The sequence below is a fragment of the Aegilops tauschii genome, chromosome 3 (genome assembly GCF_002575655.3).
Source record: "Aegilops tauschii subsp. strangulata cultivar AL8/78 chromosome 3, Aet v6.0, whole genome shotgun sequence".
Classification (NCBI taxonomy): Eukaryota; Viridiplantae; Streptophyta; class Magnoliopsida; order Poales; family Poaceae; genus Aegilops; species Aegilops tauschii.
The window spans coordinates 58,400,360-58,406,455 of record NC_053037.3 but is presented as its reverse complement, the minus strand read 5'-3'; the positions used below and the strand labels follow the sequence as shown (position 1 = coordinate 58,406,455).

General features: G+C 44.6%; 1 pseudogene; it reads right to left on the bottom strand.

Moving 5' to 3' along the window:
- Positions 1–4,573: 4,573 nt before the first annotated feature.
- On the bottom strand, positions 4,574–5,119 carry LOC109742658 (uncharacterized; annotated as a pseudogene).
- Between the last annotated feature and the right edge of the window lie 977 nt (positions 5,120–6,096).

Sequence of the window (6,096 nt, the reverse complement as noted above, 5' to 3'; positions counted from 1 at the left end):
CGTGCTGTTAGATCTCCATCAACCTCTCCTCCCCCCTTGCTGGATCAAGAAGGAGGAGACGTCGCTGCACCGTACGTGTGTTGAACGCGGAGGTGCCGTCCGTTCGGCACTCGGTCATCGGTGATTTGGATCACGGCGAGTACGACTCCGTCATCCACGTTCATTGGAACGCTTCCCCTCGCGATCTACAAGGGTATGTAGATGCACTCCTTTCCCCTCGTTGCTAGTATACTCCATAGATGCATCTTGGTGAGCGTAGGAAAATTTTAAATTATGCTACGATTCCCACCACGCTCAATCATGACCGCTAACATATCAGCCACTATATTGAATAGCATGGGCGATATTGAGTCACCTTGTCGCAATCCTTTCTTCGTTTGGAAATAGTTGCCAACATCATCATTGACTTTAATGGCAACACTACCTCCAGACACGAAACTATGGACCATAGCGCGCCACTCAGCAGAAAAATCTTTCATTCTGAGAGTCTGTTGAAGAAAAGACCACTTGACTTTGTCATAAGCTTTTTCAAAGTCGATTTTAAGAACCACCCCATTTAGTTTTTTCCTATGCAATTCGTGAACTGTTCATGAAGGACAACAACCCCATCTAGGATGTTTCTGCATTGCATGAAAGCAGTTTGAGAAGGACGAATCACATGTTCAGCAACCGAATTTAGCCTAATCGTCGCTACTTGGTGAATATTTTAAAACTAACATTAAGGAGGCAAATTGGACGATATTGTTGTATCCTTTCAGCCTCATTAACCTTAGGTAATAAAATAATTTCACCAAAGTTTAAACGGAACAACTCTAGTTGGCCAGCGTGAAGGCATCCAAACAAGAGTAGGAAATCTTGTTTGATGACCTCCCAAAAATTCTAGTAGAACTCAGCGGGAAAACCATCAGGACCCGGTGCTTTGTTATGCTCCATTAGGAAAACCGCATTTCTAACTTCCTCCTCGGAAAATGGAGATGTTAGAAGGCTATTCTCCGCATCAGAAACCTAGGGCATGTCATCTGTTCGAGACTCATCCATCGAGAAGTTTCCTTGCTCAGGGTTCCGAATAGATTTTTGTAATAACTAGTGATATAAGACTTAAGTTGCTCATGCCCTTCAATCCTGCCCTCCTCCTGTTGTAGGGAATGAATAAGTTTCTTCCGATGTCTACCATTAGCGACACCATAGAAAAATCTCGTATTCGAATCACCTTTCAGGATACTGGTCAGGGGTATTGATGACAGTGGGGGTCCATGGCATGACCTAGTCATAGTGGACGAGGAGGCTGGCTCATGGGTTCAATAGCGAGGGCAGAAGAGAAGTTGTTGAAGATGGTGTGACAAGGCAAGATATGCAGGGACTGGTGAAGAGCGGGATGCACAAAGACATTCGGGATGCGAGGGAGAAGTCAGTCATACCCGAAGGGAGGGGGATATCAAAGGTTGTCATGTCCATGAAATGTTTCCCAAGATGACCCACGACGGCGACGCTGCAGACACAATCTCGGTTTTGGGTGGTTTTCTCGGTGTGTGCTTTTGTGTGTGTTTGCGTGGTGGTGGAAGTGAACTCAGGAATAGTGGTGGCACCCCTATTGTATGATGGTATGTTTAAGGCAGAGAGTAAATGTAAATGAGTGACCTGCAGGGCGAGCAAAATGAAACGGGTCGCCAACAATTTGTTGTGCATGTGTCTGGTCATGGGACGGAAGGGCCCTGTGGCACAACACTACCTTTGAAGCTTGTGAAGCCTACCAGGTTTGGATTCATTACAGTGGGATGACATGGATGGTCACACACTAATGCAGGAATACTTAGAAGTGGCGGGTGGTGTCGGTACTAAAACCAGCGGATGTCGGGTAGGGGGTCCTGAGTTGTGGGTCTAGGAGCAATGGTAACAGGAAATATGGGAGACGATGTTTACCCAGGTTCGGGCCCTCTTGAAGAGGTAAAATCCTACGTCCTGCTTTGATTGTATTGATGTGATGGAGTACAGAGTACAAGATGATGTACCTCGAGATCAGATGATTGTGTTCAAAACCCTAAGGCTTGTCCTTCTTCCCGTAAAGACTAAACCACTCGGCTTATATATGCACCGGGGGTGCCTAGGTTACACACATGGTCGGTTGCCAACTAGGAATAAACACACCGACTACTAGAACTTTCCTTGAAGTACATGCCAAGTCTTCAGAAGTTTCCATCTTGCTCACGTCAAGGATCACATCTTCGGTAGTCCTCCCTCCAATGGTTGGCGGGTCATCAGCCCGACCCATGGACGACGGGCCGTACAGGTTGACCCCCCTTAGTCCAGGACACCCTCAGTAGCTCCTAAACTGGTCTTCAAAGCCTAGGACTACACTCCCTCCTCGGAACGACTTCTTTTATTGATGGCTTTGGCTTGGCAGGCGGGTTCCTTCTTTGTCGATGCATATTTCCATCTGAAGTCCTTTATTACCTGAAAATTATCGAGCTTTCTTCTATAGTTGAACCCGTCGCCCATATGCTTAAAAGCTCAAGCTCAGCAGGGAAAGTGTAAGGTTTATTTTTATTTTTACAAAGGGCTACCTCCGCGTCCGAGGTCCTAGGTTAACTTAGGCTCAAAGACTTGCCACACAGGCATGACCAGTGAGAGAATTTAAACCTAATGTTCTTGTTCTTTCTTCTAGGCCAAACTACTCCCTTAACTTATTCTTTCATAGAACGAATTGTGCCCTTCTATGTTTTTTTGCATTTATTCTATCATGTAACACCAGTCTTAGAAATATTTCTTTCTTAGAAGGAAGTTTTCCTTCCTTTTTCTGTTTTTTTGTTTCTTCTTATGGTTACCCTGCTCATAGAATTTTTTTCTTCCATGTACTCAATTTCATTGCCACTTTTTAAATTTTTTGTGCATTTCTTCTTTTAGGCAACACCACTCTGATGATTTATTTTTCATTGGAAGGAACTTGATCTTCTACCGTTTCCGACTTTTTTCATTTGTTTTGTAGGTAACATCACTCTTCGAATTGTTCCTTTGTTATGTTAAGAGTTATGTAATTTTTTTATATTTGTTCATTTCTAATCTACATTATAGTTTCTCCGTATTTTGTGTTTGTTTGGTTCTTCTTGTAGGGTACACAATTTACCCTTAGACTGTTCAATAATCTGAATGGATTCTTTTTTAGCATTTTATTTTTCATGCTTTATCTTGATTTGTAACGAATTTTTTTTATTGGCCAGAAGCCCTTACATAGTTTACCATCTTGCACTTACTACCAAAAATTGGCTATAAAATAATCTCGGCATAATTCAAATTGGTATTATAAACCAAGTGTTAGTTGTACATACATATCACTAATTAGCGGTTTACAGTATGATTGGTCACCTCAAATTACAAACGTATTACTAATTTAGTAGTTTATAGTATGATATCGCTTTGCTATAGTGGATTTTAAAGGCTGCATTATTTTTATAGTACTTCATTTTTTTCCTTGATATTAGTTTGCTTCCCTTCAGACGTGAAATGTGTTTGTTTTTCTTTGTTCATTTCTTCATGGAATTTATTTTCTTTTCTTCATCAGTGTGCAATTCTTCCTGTTGGTTACATAGTTTATCCATGGTCACTTCCATAATCTGAACATATATATTTTTTCATTCTAAAATATATAGGTATTCGAATTTTCATGCAATACTTTGATTGCAATGATTTTTTTTTTGTTTATGGTTCAGAATCACTTACAGATTACCATCTCACTTTTTATTTGCGTTTGATAGAGCAATTTAGTTACTATCATTTCACGTCCTTATCAATTTTTTTTGTGTGTCCTTCTCAAAATTAAATTATCATTTGACATATCTACCTTATTTTTAGCCTAATTTCACATCTCTACTGGTATGCACCTTCAAAAAAAAACCTCACGGATAGAAAAAGAAGCGAGTGGAACATGAAAAAAAAAGTCATGCACCTGACGTATAGAAACAACGATCCAAGCACCTATTCGATGCCTACCTGGCTTTATTTTTACCGGGCTTTGGGTATTATGCTTGGAAACGACAATGCAATCAGGCCCTAATCACTGCCTCTTTACATCAGCAAGATAAGACCTGAACTTCATTTTGTTGCACTAGTATACTATAGTACGTTTGGGGTGCTGCGTGCACCTGTAGTGCAAACAAGTTTTGCCATCTGTGGGTAAGAATCTGTGATGGATCAACTTTAATGATGATGCATCCATCATGTAGCTAACAGAAGCTGTTGGGTTTAAGATTGTAGAAACTGTATCTAACTGATCAAGATTCAAGAGATTGAGTACTACTACTAATCAAGCAAAAGAGATGTTCTCAGCTGTATCTAACTGATCAAGATTCAAGAGAATTAAGCTCGAGTCGATCGACTTGATCCACCGATCGAGCATTACAGATCGACGTGCAGTTTTGGATCAAATCTTTGAGCACAAACTGAAACTATAGTAGTGCTAGTGCATCGTAATCACAGTTAACAGATCGGCATAGCACCTGAACCTTGATCGACGGAAACCCGAGACGGGCCGGGAAGGACAAAACAGAAGAGAGATCGGTGATCGCCGCCGCGCGCGCTATCAGCCATGCAGAAGGATCCTGGCGTCGGCGTACTCGGCGGCAACGGCCGTGCGCATCTGCCCCAGCGCGGCCTCCGCCACGGCAAGATCGTCGATCGCGCGGCGCAGGAGCTGCTCGGCCGCGGGCGCCCAGACGTGGGGGACTGCTTGCGGCGACGGCGGCCTGAGCATGACCTGGAAGACGCTGAAGGCCGCATGGCCGTGCGACCTCGCGGAGAGCAGGCGCTGCATCGCCGTCTCCGCGTGGCGGGCGGCGACGGCGCGGTGGAGTTGCCACCTGTTCCACCGCCACAGCGCGTTGCCCTGGAGCCCGATGCGCGCAACCTAGAGGGAGAAGACGTTGCCCAGCACGGCGTGGAGCCTGCTGATGCGCTTGACCCGGTCGATGGCGAGGTCGATGATGTCGCCGCCTGCTGAAGCGCCCTGGCAGGCGTTGGGCGGCGGGTGCACGCCCGGGCCGAATCCGCGGCAGTCCTCGGCGGCCTGGCCGTACTGCTGGCGGGCGCCAGTGATGGCCTCCGCCGCCATGTTCCACCAGTCCGCCATTGCCGGCGTCGGCGCCCCCTCTCTCTCTGTGACGCTGTTAATACTAGTAGGAGGAGACGTGAGGCTATCTGTTTTACTTGTGATGCCGCGGCAGAAATCATATATTTGACTTAAGAGCGAAATCAAATCACAAACTGACCTGCTCTCGAACAAATTTCACTCCGCTGACCCTTTCGTATGGCGTCCGACAGCGAGGCGGCCTTAGACGTCGCACCTCCTTCCAGCGTGGCAGCCCTGGTCCAGTTGCGGCCCCACAGACAGCACTGCAGCGCCTAAGCCTTGGGCGCCACACCGTGTAAAGTGCAGCGCCTATCGCTGGGGCGCTGCATGTTGACTTAAGCCGCATCGGGCTAGCCCCTCCCAGGCAGTTCTTCCCCCTCTCCAGGAAGTTACTCTCTGTACACAGAGCGGCGGCGGCGCCCCCTTTGGATCCCCCCCACCCCTGTCAGATCTGAAGATTTGAGGCCTGGATTCGATCTTCAATCCCTCCTACTAGGTAAACTCCTCCGTTCCCTTTCATTTCCTCCGTAAATTTGTTGCAATTTTAGGGATTTGCCCAAGATTAGGTGGAACCTTTGGTTTGCTTGGTTTGGATCTTTATTTGTCCAAGATTGGGTGTTGTGATGGAGGATGTGTAGTCATATCCGGTACTATATGATTCTTGTTAGTGAAACCTAGATTGTTAATTTTTTTAGATATATATGAGATGCCTAGTTTTGAGAAATATATATGAGAATTTAGTTTAGATATATATGAGATATATATGAGATGTTGAGTTTATTTGAAATATGAGATGTTGATTTACTTGAACACATATGACATACGAGATATATATGAGAATTTACAATCATTTATTTATTGTGTGAGAAGGAGATGTTGAGATTCTTGTAGATGAATACATATGAGATGTTTAGATGAACACATATGAAATGTTGAGTGTATACCGATATTTGAGATGAACTCATATATGTTTATTG